General features: G+C 38.8%; 1 protein-coding gene across 5 annotated transcripts in view; it reads right to left on the reverse strand.

The window, feature by feature from the left end:
* The window catches only part of NKAIN2 (sodium/potassium transporting ATPase interacting 2), a 571,961-nt gene that overhangs the window by 267,767 nt on the left and 282,971 nt on the right, over nucleotides 1-21,223 (reverse strand). The gene's annotated exons all lie outside the window — the stretch shown is intronic.

Below are 21,223 nucleotides of genomic sequence, written 5' to 3' on the forward strand. Positions count from 1 at the left end.
CCCTTTTACAGTCACAATCTAGTATGAACTAATGAACCCTTGGTCACAAAAGAGAATCTGTATCTGAGAAAACAGGTGATAGAATTGACATTCAAATTTGAGACTAATCCAGATCTCTTATTGTTGTTTAAATGGAAAATATTGCAATATTAAAGACAGGCATATATGATGAATGATACATGAGAAGTACAGAGCCAGTATTATCAAGAATATATCTATATGTTTTGGTAAATTCTGTGGTATTCTAAAAAATATGGAGTGATTTCCCTAGGCCACGACAGCTGCCTATATCAATATATTTTGTGGCATTCCAAACCATGGTTCGAAATTGTTAATCACCTTCAGGAGCAGACTGTGTTTTAGATTACCATTTTCTTTTTTTTTTTTTAAAACTACATTGTATAGTATAAGTATTCATTCTTAAGCAATATTTGTTCACTGGTGGTTGCTGAACTTATTCACATATTTGAGTAATGGAATAAATGTTTTTTCTCCTTCCATCCACTACTTTGCTTTTTTGTTTGTTTGTATTTGTAAGGTCTTATAAGCTAGGACTGAAAACTACATTTCCCTGCTGTAATACTGGAGGACCTCAGGTAATAAATTTTGGCCTGCTATTGCTACTATTGCCTAATGTTTGTTTGAGACAAACAATTTTTTTGTCAAATTACTTGACAAATTACTCCATCTAATAAACTTTAGAATCTATAACTGTTTTTCTAATGACTGTCATTGCTGTCCTCTAGCTGTTCATGATTCAATTCTCTATCTTTGCTAATTTCATTCTATTCATGGCACTGCATACATATGAAATACAACTATAATATGAAATGTGCTATTCCCTACCTGTTATAGCCAAGGACTATTTCCTCATTTTATATCAGCAACCCATTTCTTTCGGGTATTTACAGGCTTATTCCTATTGTTTGGTTGTCTTTTCTCCAAAATGAACTGGTTAAATTTTGTTAAGCTACTGTTCCAAATTGTGTTTAACATTGTTGGAAATTTTCTGCACTCCTCTATATTATATCACCATTTGAATAAGCAGACAACACTTTAGACTTTATCAAACCATTTTTGTCATGAATGAAAATCTCATTCTCTAAATTCTGCAACAACCTATATGGGATTCTTCTTGCATTTCTCTTAGACGATCTGATGCAAAACAGCACTTCTATCATTCAACAAAGCATTTTCCATTTAATTTCCTACATACTGGGAAAAAGATACAATTTTGTCCTTTCTCAGGAGATCAAAAGTGAGATCTAACAAATAAAATTTTGGCTTGTTCCAGTGTCTTATTTCTTATAGATAACCAAATAATTGCCGACCAGCCTAAATCTTCGGTAGAAGAAGTATAGATTTTATATAATTATAATAAATATTGTTTTGATCTAATGTACTCTAGCATAGTTTTAAAGGTTCAAATTGCTTTACAAAGAAGTTATTTTAAGTATTTTAAAACATACAGCTAACATATACTTTATGGGGCAGCTCTTTCTTGTCCACAGCTTTGGTCACAAATAATAGATTTATTTAGGTCAGGAGAGACCCTAAGGACATCATGTGGTCCAAATCTCTGCTCAAAACACAGACAGCATAGATCAAGTTGTACAGGGGCTTGTTCAGTGGAGGTCTGAATATCTCCAGGGATGAAGACTTCACAGCACTTTTAGTCTTAAAAAGTAGGCTATTAATGGACTTTGAAACATAGAAACTTAATTCAGATTCATGGTCTTAACACATCTTTATTTTTATTTTTTTTTAAACCCAACTCTTAGGAATTAAGTATACTGAACATTTCATTTTCTTGGGGCTTGCCCACTGTACACCTGACTTTGCATTTAACATGGAGTGACATAATTACCAGACCATGAGAAAAAACAAACATTAATTCAGATTCAATAACATTAAATCAGCTTTTTCCTAACGTTTTAGCATTTTTAACTGGCCTTTTTTTTTTTGCCAGTTACTTTAATACCTTAAAGTCATATACAAGTTCACATACACTTGGAAGGAGTTAGTACAAGTATGCCTTCTTACATGAAGATAATTGTATTTCTTAAAGTGAAAATTCTAAATATTGCATGTAGTCCGGTTTCCCAAAGAAACGAGACTTAAGTAACATTCCATGTTCACGTCTGTTCCCCTGAAATAACTTTTGAGCTCCTGAACAATTTTATGCAAACTGGAAAAAAGGCTAAAAGTCAATTTTTATTTTTTTTTTTTTAAACTTATTTTTTTCCCCAATCAAAAGTTTCAGGAAGAGAAGTCTAGAGAATAGAGAGAAACTCTATTAAGGTACTCATACAGAGAAAGTCTTACAAGATTTTATCATTCAACAAAAAGGGGAAAAAACATGGGAGAGAGCCACTGGAAAGGTTCATTAGATCATAGCACAACCTGCCACATTTCATGTAAGCAACAACTGATTAAAAACTCCCTATGCACAGCACACCCAGCAGAAAACTCCAACAGACTTTGGAGCTGCCTGTGCAGGCAGACAGTCTTACGTTTACATGAAGAAATGAAACTTCTTTTTCTTGTTGTATAGTCTATCACACACACACACAAAAGAAAAAAAGACAAATTTATCTGACTTTTAGATATACTGTTTTAACAAGCACTGGCTATTATTGGACTACAGACAAGATTTTAAAATAACTTTTAAAAGTATTTTTTAAACTGCTTCTTTTTGGAATGATATGTTAAGTGTTTGCTGCCTGAATTCTGCGGATAAACACTGAGTATAATTATCTTGAAATACAAGGATGCTTCTGCTTCCCACTGCTTCTTATTTCAGATGCTTCAGATCTAGCCTCTCTTATCTCTGGATCACATGCAGTCACAAATGTCTCTTGTTGTCAATGTGCTTCAGCAAATTGTTGCTGAAATTCAGCTCTGAAGGTCTGTGACAATGAACAAATCCCTCTGGTACTCTCTATTATATGTATCTAATTAGAAACATTTTATAAGAGTTCTTCAAAGGGCTATAGCTGTATTTCTTTTTTTTTTTTTCTCTCATATGGGGGAGTTCAAGACAGTTGTGTTATCTGACAGAAGCCACCACAATGTTACAGTAGTCACATACCAACAAGACAAAACCTTGATGAACACAGTTGACCAAGCAAGAGATACTGACAGGAGCCACAGCAATGACAACAATGTTTATTATTTTTATGGAAATCCACACTGGAAAGGGGTATATCTTGCAGGCTAAGACTGAAGATTTAAATGTTTACTTTTTTTTTTCAAAGTTGTAGCCAATCAGTGAAAGTTACTTCTTTTCATAAAATAAATTACATAAAGAAAGATCTCATGTGGTAGAATATGCTTGTCATTCTTTAAGTAAAAAGAAATTTATAACCCTCTACAAAGGATTACAAGAACTATCTACTTTATGATTTATTTATACTATGTAGTCATAAGTTTGCAAATTTGGTATTTGAAAACCATCACAAAAAAATACAGGATGCTTTTTTTTTTTGGTAGGGGGAGGGGAATAGAGAACTGGAATAATAAAATAATTGTGACAGTACTAAGAATGCATACATCCCTCTTCACACTTCATTTAAAGTTGGCTAAGTTGCATTATCTCCAGTTTACTAAAAGGGAAAGTGAAGGTAAAAATGAAGGTCAAATAAATTAAATGACTAAACTTAATTTCACAGTCCAATAGGAAAAATGATGGCAAGGCACAAGAACTGAAGGTCCAGGTATCCCACTACTGCACCTGATACACAGAATCACACAGAGCTGACAACTGATTTTACACAGAATCACACAGAATCATCTAGGTTGGAAGAGACCTCCAAGATCACCTAGTCCAACCTCTGACCTAACACTAACAAGTCCTCCACTAAACCATATCACTAAGCTCTACATCTAAATGTCTTTTAAAGACCTCCAGGGATGGTGACTCCACCACCTCCCTGGGCAGCCCATTCCAATGCCTAACAACCCTCTCAGTAAAGAAGTTCTTCCTAATATCCAACCTAAATCTCCCCTGGCACAACTTTAGCCCATTCCCCCTCGTCCTGTCACCAGGCATGTGGGAGAATAGACCAACCCCCACCTCGTTACAGCCTCCTTTAAGGTACCTACAGAGAGCAATAAGGTCTCCCCTGAGCCTCCTCTTTCCCAGACTGAACAACCCCAGCTCCCTCAGCTGCTCCTCATAAGACCTGTTCTCCAGACTTCTCACCAGCTTCATTGCCCTTCTCTGGACTCTCTTGAGCACCTCCATGTCCTTCTTGTAGGAAGGGGCCCAAAACTGAATACAGTACTCAAGTTGCTGTCTCACCAGAGCCAAGTACAGGGGGACAATCACTTCCCTAGTCCTGCTGGCCACACTGTTTCTTATACAAACCAGAATGCTGTTGGCCTTCTTAGCCACCTGATCACACTGCTGGCTCACATTCAGCCAACTACCATCTAATACTCCCAGGTCCTTCTCTGCCAGGCAGCTTTCTAACCACTTATCTCCCAGCCTGTAGCAGTGCTTGGGGTAAAATAAGTTTTTTATTTTCTTTCTACAAAAACAAAGAGATCATATCTGTGATGGACACAAACAGTACAGCTCCTTGCAGAGGACTCAAGCACAGAGACCAGAGCCAGAAAAAAACACCCTCAGGTCTACAAATGCTAACAGAACATGAACGCACAGCAGCCCTGGCAGGGGTAATCACAGAATTCTCCTTCACAGATGAAAGAGGTGACCCTGCTCAGTCTCTTGGTAATACTGCACCTATGTGGTCAAGCCCCTTGCGGTACATACTGAAGCTCTTTGTGAATCCTCTGGAAAGTTACACAAACAGCTTGATATATTTAGAAATTGAAATATAGCCCAAAACCAGAAGTGTACCCTACCACATCCCAAAAAGAAATCAGCCAGCAACCTCTGCTAAATATCCCCCTATTAAGGGAATTCCAAACACTTAAAATCTAGAAGGCTACAAGGTCTAAAGACTCTACAGTCAACAAAACAGCAGAAAAAAGCTCCAGAACTATAATAAACTGTCCCTAACCCTGAAAAAGACTACACCTTATGTTCATACTTCTGCTGTTTTCAGATACTCACTGGCACAGGGAACTTGGATGATACGTTTCCCCTAAACCCTACTCCATCACTTTAACACCAAGGCTGTAACTTTGATAATATTTGACACACAGGTGAATGCATAAGGTCACATTCATAGTAGGCCCCATAATTCTGCAAAAATTATACGAGACCTAGAACCACAAAACAAACACACAAAGTAACATCATCATCCTATCCATAAGCATGCTCTAAAAATTACTCACCTGAAGAAGAACTGCACATAGTAAAGGCACCTACTACTATATAGCTTGCTTTACTCTAAAAGATCCTACTAATTGTTACCTCAAAAAGACATGCTTATCTCTCTCAACTTGGACATACATCAGCCCATACACTCCGACCCACCTAAAGAACCCTGCAACTAGCTGAAAGAAAAACAAAGCACTTACCCCTAACAACAGCTCATGCAGAAAGAGCTTTCTGATGGGACACCTGCAGCTTATATACCATTAGGCCCACCTGACACCCAACCAATCAGCTGAGAAAGGGGGGGGTCAAAGCAAAAAAAGTAGAAATCAAGCAGGATGAGCAGAAGCTATGTTGTTTCTGTTTACCTGGCTTAGCTCAATAGCATGCAAAGCACAGCACAGAGAACTAGGCTGTTTCTAGAAGCAACAATTCCTGTGCTTTTGCTTCAGCTTTGAATATTGAAAGGATAATATGACCAAGTAAGTAACTGAAACTATTTCAACTAGAATTAGCTCAAACCTTTCTTCTCACTTTCTTTATGCTCATGATGGATGAAGACATCTCTATATTAATTCTCTTAGATTTATAGCTGCTGTTAGTAACATTAACCATAATTTCCTTTTGAATCTAAACAGTCTCATATGGTAGTAAAAGGATTGCGTAACGTTGGCTGCCCATATTTTTCTTTTGGTGGCCCTTAGGTTCATTGTTTATCATTTTTAGAGAACTTTCATGCAGATAAAGACTGGGCAAGGTTATGACTGCTCTGAATGAAATTAAGTACTATACTGGGAAAAATTACTGGGAAAACTTACTGAGAAAGTTTAATGCCAGCAAGCCAATGCAAGTGGTAAAAATTGTTTTAAATACATTCACTTCCAGTGGGATTTGTGGAATAACGGGAAAGATATAGAGATAAGAAAATGAAACTTCCCTTAACACGGAGAATGTTGCTTTTCCCAGCTGCGTAAAATGGCATCAGCGTAAACTTCACACTTCCCCATGGCCTTTTTGATTTTTAATCAGGTTGTGATACAAACCTGATTACCAGAACTCACATCTAATACTTTGACTGAAAGAGAAATATGTCATGCACTTACCATTTATAGATAGTAAGCAACTCTGATAGCTATCAGCATTTGAAATTTAAACATTCTTTTTGCAGTACTTTTACATGACATTTCTCTTGCTCCCAAATTATTTTAGGATATGTGAGTCAATTTCAATCACATTTCACTGAAGGATACAATGGTTCCAGATCTAGAGGATGTTTCTTTGTGCAATTCAAAGGCAGGAGTAAACAGAATCATAATTGTGATTAGTGATTTTCTAGTTATTTTCTTTTTAGAAATGTGCACAATTTTAATTTTAGACTCTTCCAAAGCTGAAAATATTATGCCCCAAGACCCTTTTGTTCTCCATTCTGAAAAACAACAACAAAACCCTTACTGCATTTCTAAAATGAAATTACATTTACCATAGGAATTAAAAATTTGATTGTTTATGTTACCTAGGCAACACTACTTGAGTAGTTCAAAGATTGACCTGAGCCTAGCATGTCTGGAAAGGAGCATCTCTTTCTAATAAAATAGTGACAACTGTCCACAATTATCATTATCTTGGCTTCTGAATTTATTCTCTCTTAATTTCCCCTGGCTAGGAAGATACATCACTTAGAAATACAATTTCAAACTTATCTTTTTCCCATAAAATCTGATAACAAGTGCAATTCAGAATTGTTGTCAACCAACAGACCCTGTAAACTTATTGATAACATTCTGTTAATCTTTGAGGTGCTTTGCTTATCTCTGAAAGGCCCTCCTGAAACAGGAAAATCTGGCAGAGGTAGCTGTTCCCGTAAAGCAAAACCCTTGGTTTTGTTGCTGCAAACTCCTGTGGCACTGCCTGTCTGAAACTCTTCAGAACCAATCAGCAAAAGTTCTGCCTCTCTTGTTTCTACTTTGCTGAAACTAGTAAAAAACAAACAAACAAGAAAAACCCCTCACCTAGGCTCCCTTGGGAGATGCCTATCTGAGGTGTCAACCACAGAAGTCAGGGTGACCTTATGTGGCCACTTATTAGGCACCTTTCTCTAATTTAATCTGCACTGTGTTTTGCTGTTACTTTCACATTGCCTGAGTCTTTACCCTGAGAACTGATGTAGCAGATGAGGGTGTGGGCAGCCCCAGCTGCCCGCAGGAGCCAGTCATCAGTGAGATGCTTCCAGTGCAGAGCAGTCTCAGAAACCACTGCCAGACTCCAGAGCAAATTCAGGAGCAAAATTCATGCCCAGGAGAGATTTAGTTATTGAATACGTGAGGACCAGTTGCTTTAAGCAGAACCACTGTTTTCAGCAACCAAACACAAAGAGCAATCATGCTCTGCTTTTAATGATCCAGATGAAAGTCTTCCCTGCCCAGCAGTTACCTACAGGCCTCAATGAGAGAGAGCTCAGGGCCAAAACCAGTAGCCTTGACAACAAATAATAATGTTCCTGGCAGCAGAGGGCTTTGTGCAACCAGTCCAACTTCAATATCATTCGTTTTCTTGAATGTACCAGGAAGCTTTTGCAGAATGACATAATCATCTGGATTTTTTCATTGCTTGTTGGTTGTCACAGCGTGCAGCTTGCACTAACTTTGCTTGACTGAATTCTTCATATCATTATGACTTAGATCATTCCTTTATTTTATTTTATTTTATTATTTTATTTATTTATTTATATTTGTAATCATGGTTATAGTGTCAGAACACTTTCCATCTTCAGGACTTTCTGTTGCTAAGCAAATGCGAATTGATTTAGTAGGATCCCTTTCTGAGTCATGGGATTTTTCTAGCTCAAATTACAATGACAGTCCAGTTTGTCTCCTTGTGTTTATCAGGAGACATTTTAACCCTTCAGCATTGCTAGGTTTTGGCTTTTCACCCTTTCATCAGTCACAAATGAATATGTATTTTCACCTTCCCTTTGCTCCCTGAGGTTAAATAATAATAAAAATAACCTCTGATACTTTACTTCATTTACATTACAGTTTAACAATTACTGTCCTCTGCCAAAACTAACTGAAAGCTGCTGAACTGTCCAGTACATCAGAACTGGTCACTACCAAAAGAAAATTACTGTTGGACTGGCTTTTTACTCTTGAGCAATCACTGCTTGCACATACAGAGCAAGTGCTGCTTAAAATTTCTTCCTTTAGGCTTCTGTACATCCACTGGCTATGTTTAAACTTTCAAGATCCTCAGACTCAGTTACAAGCCCTGATTTTATATAGGAATGTATAAACTCTATTTTCACCTTGATGTGTATGGGAAGGATTCATAAGCATAGAAGGCAAGAAGAAAGCTGAGGCATGTTCTGGTCCGGTTACAAACAGATGAAGGGACAGCCCAGGGCCCAGCACAGTGCTGTGACATGCACTCACCCCTCAGTCTACCAACAGCCAGTGAGCTATAGCTTGTGTGGCACTCACTGGCCTTCCTTTATCTTTCACCTTCTTCTGATTTGTTTTCATTTTCTTGCATGCCAGAAACGTAAAATGCATAGAAGAGATTCACTTTTTCTGAAGACATAGTTCCAACTCCTACTGCATGCTGGATTTCTACAGAGCACATGGATGTGCCAGTGGCATCCATCTGCCCACATTTAGATGTCTGCAATGCAGATGTCCTCCTCTGAGCAGTGTCTAGATTCCCATTACAGTCAATTGAGAGGAAAGGCACTTCCAGGGCTCAGTTCATTTCTCAGTGTCTGACACAGATTACTCCACCCCTGCTGTCTGGAAAGCTAAACTCCTCCAAGGCAAAATTCCCAATGTCACAGAGCCCATTAAAAATCTTGGACCTGTGACATCAAAAATGAGATAGTAACACAGTGTGCTGTGCAGATATGTACTCATTTTTTTTCCCACATAAACAAAAGAACAAAACAATTTAAATGTCAACAGTGTGAAATGTCCACAAGGGACAACTGAAGATATATTCTGAGAACCACTGCCTCTTGTATCCTAAGCATACTGATGCTCCATTACTGCTTAAACTTGATTAATTCATCTGATCATTTTTTGTTTCTTGGATTCAAAGCTCTTCAAGTTTTAGTGGAAAAGCTTAAAAGAAACATTAATATGGCAACTACTTCTGGGTACTGCATTGCTTTTGTTTGTTTTTCAGCTTCTGTTTCAGCATCCAACTGTAAAATCTTAAACCACAGCCCTACATGCAAAATGCAAAACCTCCACTCAAAGACTCCATGAAAAACTTAAGAGAAGTATCAGCCCATTCACACAGCCATCATAAGATACACAACATTGTCTCAGTGCAGTCACTCTGTTCTTGATAAATAACATTTACTTTTCATATTACGCTCTAGGGTTGAATGGCCTAAATGTAAAAATAACTGCATAGAAATGCATTACTTACAGTTTAGTATTGTTTAATCAATTTACTATGTCAGTCTAGGGTTTTACAAACACTCTTGTGGGTGGGTGGTGTTGGTTCTTCTGAATCCATATGTTAAAGCTCATGGTCCTTTTAAACAAAGTTCATTTTATGTACTGTAAACAAAGTTTATTTTATGTACTGAAGAAAGTAAGGTAAGGCAGAAATTTTAACAGGACATGTTTATTTTATCTCTTTGACTTAGAGATTTAATTGGTTTGGCTTCACTCATTCAATTCCTATATTTCTTTTGATCATATCTTTTTGTGAAAAATACCAGCAGGAAGCAACTTCAAATATCTGTATACTCAATTTACTGCAACAGTGTACGTATCCACCCAGTTGCATACACATATATGTATATATTCACAGATGAACAGATATTTTTCCTCTTATTTGACTCTCCTATTTTTTATATTTTGTTAGCATTCTTTCTTTTATTTACTTGTGGTAGAGATTATGAAGTCTCTCAAAATATAAATGACTACTTAAATGCAAGTAAGAGGAGAATAATATACAGATAATTATCACTTAAATAGAGCTCCAATTGGTTGCTTTAAATCATAATTTTAGTTATATCTCTGTTTTTCAAGACAGTTTGCGTTGGTCATACAATACAGTACCTTAAAACAATGCTGTTTTGATCCTCTTCCATCTCTTTACTTCAATTCCAACAAGAATATGCCAGGATCTACCTCAAGAGCTCTTAGTACTAGAAATCAATGCTGTACGAGTTCTAAAACCCTGAAATCCTGGCTTTGAAATAGTATAAAACATTAACCTACCCCTAGTGTCTTAGTTTATTTTTTTGGTCAGTTCTTACCAGCTATTAAATTCATGTTATAGTTGAATAGGAAAAAAGAAAGAAATCAAATTATGTGGTTTTGGAGCTTGTTTGGTTGTCCAGTGTGAGGACTGAATTACTATGACAGAATTTTACCAAATTCTGATTTCTGGTCCATTCATAAGACCCTAAATATTTGAAGCCCCAGACTTTTGCAGTTTGTACATAGTGATCAGTGTAGAAATTGCTTCCACCAGAATTCAGGCTCTCTATGGATATTTTTTATTATTAAATCTTAGGGGAAAACTGCAGGAAATGTTGCTGTAAAGTTTCACTGCAACTTCTAGCACCACAGAGCATTCTACCAATGAAAAAGAAACATGAACAACATCACTGACTACCATAAACAGGCACTGCTTTAGCCAAGGCTTCACCTGAGAGTGACTTTGAAACAAATTCTCTGAAAATACAAACAAACAAAAAACACCATCACAGCTTTAGCACATAAAAGTAATAGGCGGAAAATAATTTTGTATGTATGTCCTGGTTCCAGTTAGGACAGAGTTAATTTTTCCTCATAGTAGCTGGTAGGGTGCTATGTTTTGGATTAGGATGAGAAGAGCGCTGATAACATGCTGATGTTTTAATTGTTGCAGAGCAGTGTTTACACCAGGCCAAGGACTTTTCGGCTTCTCGCTCTGTCCTGCCAGCGAGCAGGCTGGGGGTGCAGCAGGAGCTGGGAGGGGACAGACCCAGGACAGCTGACCCAAACTGGCCAAAGGGGTATTCCATACCATCTGACGTCATGCTAAACAATATATAGGGGTGGCTGGCCGGGGTGGGGGGCCGGCTGCTCGGGGATAGGCTGGGCATCGGTCAGCGGGTGGTGAGCAATTGCATTGTGCATCACTTGTTTTCTTACACATTATTATTATTAATACTATTATCATTATCACTATTATTATTATTATTGTTATTATTATATTCCTGTCTTAATAAACTGTCTTTATCTCAACTCACCGGCTTCACTTTCCCGTTTCTCTCCCTCATCCCAGAGAGGGAGGGGGGAGGGTGAGCGAACGGCTGTGTGGTGTTTAGCTGCCAGCCGGGTTAAACCACAACAATGTACAATTCTGCCTCAGTTGCTGAGAAACCTTTTGAAAAATTGCTCAAGAATAGATTGTGTAATTGTTTTTCTTCAGAGTATATACATAATCCCTTCAAGCAAGAAATATTGGTGGTTCCTCCCTGCTGCTGTCCAGTCTGGTCACCACCATGTTGCTGAGAGGCTCTGCTGATGGTACTGGTTCTTGAGAGCAACCCAACAAGCTTCAATGATTGACCACCTGCTCTGTGGGGTAGCAGTGCTTCTCCACTCTGTGCCTTGCCTACCTTGTAATATGGCAGCATTTCACCCATTGTAAGCCAGCCTCACCAGCTGAGGACCATTTCTCTACATCTTTTTTATCTCAGACAGTCCTCAGAAGGAAGCCACCTATTCTGCTGTGCAACCATACCTCTGTGGGAACATTGTCTACCACTCCTGCTTGAACTGGCCAATGTACATCCATGGTAAGGCAAGGAGTTTTACCCAGATAAAATAAACATGAGAAATATATTCTTGCTGTAATCTAATGAGAAGGGCTTCTCATTGGGAAGGTGGAAGTCTTGGATACTGGTCCCTCCAATTTTCTTCAGGCATCAACATATTGGTGGAGCTACAAGTAAATTGAGTGTTTCCTTTGTGTCTCTAGCCTGTTCAGAAACACCCAAAAAAAAAAAAAAAAAGAAAAGAAAAATCATGATGATAATTCAGTCAATGAACAGTTTGTTTTAATGGAGTTTTTAACAGCTGTGCACATTTAAATTCCTTATTAAAAATACAAATCAGTACACTCAGAATTCTTTCAGTGTTTGGTTTTAACAGAATGCAAAAAAAAAAAATCAATAGATACTGTTGCTAGGAAAAGGATTCTACTGACATTTGTCTAGATTCTTTTATTGATGCCTCAGTATTGGAGTGCCAACTGCAACTATTTATAAAGGGAATCCATCTCCCTCAGTGAATTCATCAAAATTCTTGCTAAAACTAAGCAATGTACAACAAGATCTTTTTTTTTTTTTTTTCTTGATAAAATCAGAGGCTTGTACTCAGCTTCACAGGCATTTTTTTTCTTCCTTCCTTCCTTTGACTTAACACCTTAACAGTCAAAGCCAAGGGGAGCCTGGCCACTGCATTTACAAAGCTTTTAATTTAGTCATTGGTGTTCGTATTTCAAGGGAGATTGAGACTAAAGGTGTATTTGTCAAAGGAAAAAATAAATAAGGTGCATTCTTTTTTCTCTCTGAACTGTTTTCTAAAGTATACATTTAGAAAAACTCCTAAGATACTCCAAAATTCTGGAAAAAAAAATTGGGAGCTGGCTGAGATCCTAGGAGAGTTTGTTTCACAGCTGGGGAAAGGAGAACACAGACTTCAAAGTCACTGGCTGACAGCTCTGTTTTGGGAGGTTGTCTGTTTCAAAAGCACTACTCAATTGCAAAGGTCACTTCCCATTCTTTGGAGGAAAAAAGCATACAGTCACTGGCTCTGCAAGCTGTTCAGTTTTAACGGGACCCCAGCTAGCAGAACTGTTGAGAACCAACCATCCTATGGAGACTGAATTTTGTTCCCTATTTTAGGAGGCTAAGACATCTGGAGTGGACGGAACCAGATTCTGGAGACACAAAAGCTAGCTTTCAGAAACTGTATGGTGAAAACAGGGTTAGATGCAACTTCTTCATGTATGGAGTGCATATATGCTGTGGTTGTCACTGTGCCACATGACTGTGACAGTCTCACTGAGCCATGCTAATGAGACACAGGGAAGGGAGGAGAGGAAGACAAGGATGACGCTTTCCTTGTTTCCTTCTGATACACCTGATTAGCAAAGTTGCCTGTTTTGGCAAGATGAGGGTGTTTTAATTCAGTATGGATTTTTTTTTTTTTTGATTCTTTTTAGATCTTGAGATCTTGATTGTATTCAGTGAGACAAAAAAACAATCGGAAGTTATAACAATAAAATAAAAGTAAATACTCAAACATCACTCATTCTTATAGTGCATAAAATGTAAAATGGTCTTCATTGTCTAATTTCTTCATGGTGTCTAAAAACATTTTATTCCACAATGAAACCACATTACATATATTCAAAAGAAGCAGTATTCTAAAATTTTCTTCTTCAATCAATCAATATTTGACTTTACCTAAATGTACTGGAACACATTACACTCCATTTTTTTTAGCCTGTCTTAAGAAGGCTTTCCCTCACCTTCAACTTGCACAAAACAAACAAACAAACAACAACAACACCAACAAATAAAAATATTGAATGTAATAGGTTCTTCCAGTTCTGAGAATAAACTGGTGATGCAATCAAGTAATTCTGTGATGTAGCCCTATTAATATATGGCCAAATTCTGTTTCTCTATATGTAGATACAAAGATTAGCATAATGTTCCTTATTCATGGCTTCAGGTCTCTTTCATCCATGACGTAAACTCCAAGTCCTTTTTTCCTGGTAAAATAATGGTAACAATATTTCTATGATTGTAGCTGTTTTTCTTTCCCTGAAAGTACCTGTTACTTCTTTCTACTGCCTATCTCAAATACCCTAAGCAATGCTTTCTCTCTCCTTCCTCAGTAACTCCAGTTTGCATCTCAGTTTTAGGTGAGATCATGTGCCTATGTGGGACTGGAAAAGGTTATCTTTACTATTTCCTTTGCTGTTAACCTTCTTGTCTCAAGTACTTTCTAGATCAGACATTCTCAAAAGGTTATTTATAATTTAAAACTAAAACAGGAGAGATTTTCAAATATGATCCAGGAGCAAGGCTGGCATCTCTGTAACTACAGATGCAAAAAACTCAGGACATTTAATCGTTAAGACATCACTGACTGGGAAGCCTGCCACTGACATCCACACTTGATGCACATACATTGTCTTTTGGCTCTCTACAGCTATTCCCATCTGCTACAGTGGCATGGTGCCCGCTTATCAGCTAGTTGGACAGTTTCAGTATGCAGAAGTGCCAAATAAAGGTCTTACATGGGTAGCCTGTATAACCCTGAAAGTGCCATTTCTTTTGTAGAAAGAGGTGCTAGTTCTGAAATACTAACAGATTATGTCTTAGTGCATTATTATTATTATTTATTTATTTACTTATTTTCACTGACTGAAGATGCATTTTGCCACAAGTATTTTTACATCTCTTTTACAAAGAAGGAGATTATGCTGGTAGTCAAAGGGAACTAAAGCAGTATCTACAAGCAAGATACTGATGAACAAAGCCATTATGATGGATTGATATGATGGACTTCTATGATGAATTGACTGCATCAATTGCCAAGGGAAGACTGACCAATGTCATTTACCTCAGTTTCTGTAAGGTCTTTGACACAGTCCTACGTGGCAACCTTATCTCTAAATTGGAGAGAGTTGGGTTTGAAGGGTGGACTATTTGGTGGATAAGGAATTGTCTGGATGGCTGCAGCCAGAGAGTAGTGGTCAATGGCTCTATGTCCAAGTAGGGGTGAGTGACTAGTGGTGTCCCTGAGGGGACTGTCTGGGGACCAGTGCTGTTTAAAATCTTTATCAATGACATAAACAGTGGGATCAAGTGCAGCCTCAGCACATTATCAGATGACAAGCTGAGTGGTTCAGTTGATACATTAGAACAAAGGGATGCCATTCAAAGGGACCAGGACAAGCTAGAAAATTCGGCCCATGTGAACCTAATGAGGTTCAACAAGTCCAAGTGCAAGGTGCTGCACGTAGGTCAGGGCAATCCCAGAGATGAGAACAGACTAGGTAATGTATTCATTGAGAGTGGTCCTGCAGAGAAGCACTTGGGGGTTCTGGTGGATAAAAAGTTTGATATGAGCCAGTAGTGCACACTTGCAGCCCAGAAGGCCAACCACATCTTGGGCTGCATCAACAGAAGAGTGGCCAGCAGGCTGAGGGAGGTGATTGTCCCCCTCTACTCTGCCCTTATGAGGTCCCACCTGGAGTACTGCATCCAGGTCTGGGGCCTCCACACAAGAAGGATGTAGATCTGTTAGAGCAAGTCCAGAGGAGAACCATGAGAATAATCAGAGGTTGGAGCACCTCTCCTATGAAGAAAGACTGAGGGAGCTGGTGATGGTCAGACTGGGGAAGAGAAGGCTCTGGGGAGCTCATTGTGGCCTTTGAGTACTTAAAGGTGACTTATAAAAAGATGGAGAGCAGCCTTTTACATGAACAGATAGTGGTAGGACAAGGGGTAATGGTTCTAAATCAAAAGAGAGTAGATTTAGATTAGATATAAGGAAGAAATTTTTCACTCAGATGGTGGTGAGGCACTGGAAAAGGTTGTCCAGAGAAGCTGTGGATGCCCCATCCCTGGAAGTGTTCAAAGATAGGTTGGATGGGACTTTGAACAACCTGATCTAGAGGGTGGCATCCTTTCCCATGGCAGGTGGGTTGGAACTAGATGATGTTTAAAGTTCCTTCTAACGCAAGCCATTCTATGATGATTCTAAGATTCTGAAATGAGTCACAACATAAAATAAAGGAGAAGAATTCCATCTTAAAATAAAATTCAGTGTGGTAGAATAGGAGTATATTTGTGATACTCCACGCTACATACATATATTGGGTTTATATCGCAAGGTTTTGGTAGCAGGTGGCTGCAAGGGTGGCCTCTGTGAGAAGAGTCCAGAAGCTGCCCCATGTTAGAAAAGGGCCAGGTTCAGAAGCTGCCCTGTGTTAGATAAGGGCCAGTTTCAGCTGCCTCCAAAAGGGATCCACAGCTGTCCAGGGCCAAGCTGATGAGAGACATTGCTTGTGCCTCTGTGAGAGGAGATTTAAGGGAAGAAACTGCTGTGCAACAGCAGCTAGGAGAAAGGAGTGAGAACAGCCTGGCAGACCCCAGGGTCAGTGCAGCAGGAGGGCAGGAGGTGCTCCAGGCACGCAGCAGAAGTTCCCCTGCGGCCTGTGGAGAGGCCCCTGGTGGAGCAGGCTGTCCCCCTGCAGCCCATGGGTCCCACACGGAGCAGATCTCCACGCTGCAGCCCCCCCGTGGAGGAGCCCCCGGTGGAGCAGGTGGATGTGGCCTGGAGGAGGCTGCGGCCCATGGAGAGCCCCCGCAGGAGCAGGCCCCGGGCCGGAGCTGCAGCCCGTGGAGAGGAGCCCACGCAGGAGCAGGGGGCCTGGGGGGAGCTGCCGCCCGTGGGGGACCTGTGCTGGAGCAGTTTGCTCCTGGGGGATGGACCCCGTGGTACGGAGCCGTGTGGGAGCAGTTCTTGAAGAGCTGCTGCGTGTGGGAAGGCCATGGAGGATCAGTTTGGAAAGAATGACATCCCGTGGGAGGGACCCCGCGTGGAGCAGGGGCAGAGAGTGACCGAGAAGGAGCAGCGAAGATGAAGCATTAGGAACTGACCACAGCCCCAACTCCCTGTTCCCCTGTGCCATGCAGGGGGAGGAGGTCGAAGAGGGTTGATGGCGGGAAGGTGTTCTTTGTTTTCTTTGTTTCTTGCTGCTCTAGTCTGTTAGTGATAGGCAATAACTTATTTTAATCTCCTTATGCTGAGCCTGTTTTGCCCGTGACAATGATTGGTGAGTGATCTCTCTGTCCTTATCTCAACCACTGAGCCCTTTCCATTGTATTTTCTCTCCCTTTCTCTTTGAAGAGGGGGAGTGAGAGAGTGGTTGCGGTGGAGTTCAGCTGCCTGGTGGTTAAAACCATCACAACTACAAATGGGAAAAAAAAAAAAAAGAAAAAAAATCCTCACCTCATTTGACACATTTCAAAACACTCAGAAGAAAGAAATTCAGAATTCAAACAGGTTGCTATAAGGCAACACATAGCTGAGATGTTCTAAATAGTGTTAGTTTGTTCTAGAGTCATGACACGCCATGTTTCCAGAACTGTAACATTTTTTGAGTTTTTACTGCAATTTTATTCAACCTTTTAAAAAGAAATATATTATTTAAAAAATGGTTTTCTTCTTATTGCATGTGACAGTGTCACAAATCTTGTTGGAGACCCTTACTGCATCGGAACTAACAACTACAATTGAATAAAACTGGATCTAGATTTAAAGGTAAAAGACGTGGCAGCTATTAAGAATGTAAACATTTAATCACACTAGAAGTCCCCAGTAAAATCTTATTTCTTAAAAAAAAAAAAAAAAAAAGGTGATAAATGAAAGATGAATTTATGAATTTTGGGGATCATTGTTGGAAAAGATTTAGGAAAAAAAAGCAAAACAAACAAAAAACCATCTCTGGAGAATAAGGTTCTAGCGTTCTTCTAAGTCCATTATTATAAACTTATTGTGAATAGTGCAGAAAATCAAATTTAAATACAGGTACAGTTCTGTTTTGGATTCACCACCTGAAAGCAATCATTGTTCAGTGTAGATATTAATAGAAGCTAAGGTTAGGCTACATATTCTTTTTATAGCAGTCCTAACTCAGCAAATTAGAATCAAAGGAGATTTTTTTAACCTTTAAATTAATTAAGTCTTTCAAAAATTCATGAGATTTACATGGTGAGGGAATAAAACTGACTTACAAGGTACAAGGTGAATATGAATTTGTCATATATCATCAATATAATCAATTATAGAATAATTTCTGATATAACAATATTAAAAGATACAGAAAATACAGTTGCAAACCTAATGATATAATTATGCATCCCAAAAGGTTGCTGGAAAAAGATTACACAACTTTGCTTTGTTTTGGGAACGGTGTTGATCTAGATAGCCTTCAGGGGATCCTCCCAAACCAATTTTGTCTCTGATTCTTTGATTCCTATGGATCGTTCTTGGCATCATGACACCATACACAGCTCAGTTGGAAAATCATATCCGTTATGTTGATAAACACTCAGTGTGACACAGACCCTTTCCCAGCACTTTTCAGAAAAAATAAAAAAATAAAAAAGGAAAGGAAAGAAAAAAAGAAAAAGAAAAAAGAATAAGGGCAGGTTGTTGAAAGGATAACTCAACAAACTATAAGGAGGCAGGAAAGTTCAACAGTGACGGAATAAACAGCTGATACTTCAAATGGAGTGGGAATATATCTAGATCCGAAGATGGTATTTGATGATATTAGTAATGAAAGGCATGGTAGCTCCCACACTGTGGCTAGAAGAGCCATGTGACTTTCATTGCAGCAGCTCAGCCTGCCATGCAAAATCTGAGCACTACTGAGCCAAGAAGCTTCACCAGTGCCCCCAGCACTGCCACATCAGTGAAACTGTGATGACAGTTTTATGACAGGAGACAACAGCATGACAAACTGATAACTTTTCCTGGAAAAGCAATTTTTTTGAAGAGACTGGATTAAATTATTCTGAATTCTATAAGGTATAATAAAAAGTGAACAGGTTTCTTCTCCCCTCTAACACCATTTCAAAGTGCCAGGTCAAGTGAATAGTCCTCCTGGTATATAGAAGCAAGCACTGAAACACTCAGAAGGAAAATACTGTCATTTTTCGATTGCTGATCAACAGGATAACTTTGTGACCGCTGGAGGGTGGGGAGAGGGATGGGGGGAGGAGCGGAGAGGATGAGTAACTATGCAAACTAAAGTTCATGATTATATTTCATGCTTAAATTAAATTAGAATATGCTACTGGCCTGATTGGCTGGATAAATCAAAAAGAACTTCCTGTTCAAGTATTATATTTTCATGTAAAAAAAAAAAAAAAAAAAAAGGTGCATCCAGAGGAAGTTCAAGTAAAATACTGAAAAATTGGGAAAAGTGAGAATGAGACGTTACCCATGTTAAGTTACATCAACATCCAATTGTTAATTGTTATTTTTGTATCATGTCAGATGAGGTTCACTGGCTGCTGCTGTTCAGTATTTCTTTTTACCTTCATCACCCAGTGCAGTCTTGTGCTTTACTTAATGAGTATCATCCACATTCAGTTGTTTCTCATATTTTCTTAGGCTAGCTGACCTCCTGTAGCTTCTGAGTACCTCTTAACCATGGTTTACCTTCCTTAGACCCTAGCTAGGGAAGGTAATAGTTATTAGTCCCATATTAGAGATGAGAAATTTCTGCCACAAATGAGTCCAGAGCATTGAAGGCAACCATATTTTTCATTACCAGTGAGAGAAACCTATGGTGTGCACTAATAAGAAGATGCTCATTTTGATCACGTAATTAAAGACTGTAGCATAATTAATGACACAGGTGGCTAAATAAAGGTCACAGAAGCAGCTTCAATTCTGGAACTTTCTCAGTCTTGGGTGCTGCATTTGAAACTTTAATAAGCTTTTGTTCCAGTGTATGTATACGTGTGTGGAGGTATTTTCACAACTGTGCTTACAGTGTGGGTAGTGTACATTACACAGGCTGGTAGCCACAGTTAAAAATGTGTGATGAGCAGTGCCCTCTGCATGAGCTGATAGCAGAAGGGTAATGCTCTTCTGGCTCCCACGTAAGTCTTCTGTTAATATATAGGTATAAATACTTCCATCTTGTTTAAAAGAAACACTGAAAACAAACAAACAAAAAAGAATGAAAACAAAACACCATTACAGAGTGATGTTGATACATGCATGAGACAGAAACTGTCAGCCTCTCAGAACAGACCAATGTCACTCAAAGCAACAAAAACACAGGAGGTAGCACCCCAGCAGCCTCAAGTATGATTCTATGATTCTATAATTCTATGTGCTTCTGTGGTCTGCCCTCTCCTTTCCACTGTAGCAAATGATGGCTTCTTTTCTCTCCTCCACATGGTTTATGCGTATAAAGGATAGTTTCTTCTGATCTCTGTCTTGCATGGGTGTCAGCTGCCCAAGCCAGGAGAGGCATGACCAGAGCAAGGGCCCAAGGGTCCCACGGCTCAGATACCTATTCTGCAGCAGCAGAGCCTGCACCAGCTATAGTGTGGATGTGTGCATGCTGGCACTCTTGCCTAGAGTTTCCTGTCGTACCCTAATCTGAAATCACCACCCAAAGAAACAAAGCTAAATTGATTTGCACTAGGGATGAGTAACAACCCAAAAGGATTCCCGATGGCATCTCTTCCCTCTTTCTTTCCATGTTACACCTCACATTGACATTGCAAGGAGGAATTATTAGAACTTATTAGTGCAATGACTATTAAGATTTTTTTTTCATTTATATATTTAATTGATTAATTAATTCTAATTCTATTGATCTAGAAGATCTGAAAGACTGAAGTGCTTTAACTGTAAAATAATAAATACCTTTAGACATAAATTTAGTTTGAAGGGCGTAGTTGTAGCCCACTCATAAAAGTGTTTAATATCAAGGTCCTGTAATGGAAAATGCTAAACAACTTCATATGTAAAAAATTACTCCCAAACCTGACTATCGTTAAGTAATTCAATAAATAGATCCAGTCATTTCTTTTTCCCCATCCTACTTTAGAACTCCAGACATTGAGTAAATGCACTGCTGGAACTTCAGTAATATTCAGCAGATATATTCTCTGATGATACTTCAAAAGAAACAGACTCCCATAGAAAAATTCTGCTGTCCTTTGTCAAGAAATTTTAGTGGATCACCCAGATCTTGCAGCTTTTTGATGGTCATCTCTCCTCAACAACATAAATTCTTTTGGCCTCATTCCTACATTACAGACACCCCATAATAATAGTAATGCAATACAATAAACAGGAAATTTTCCGAAGCAAGGAGGAC

This window comes from Anser cygnoides, chromosome 3 (assembly GCF_040182565.1).
Source record: "Anser cygnoides isolate HZ-2024a breed goose chromosome 3, Taihu_goose_T2T_genome, whole genome shotgun sequence".
Lineage (NCBI taxonomy): Eukaryota > Metazoa > Chordata > Aves > Anseriformes > Anatidae > Anser > Anser cygnoides.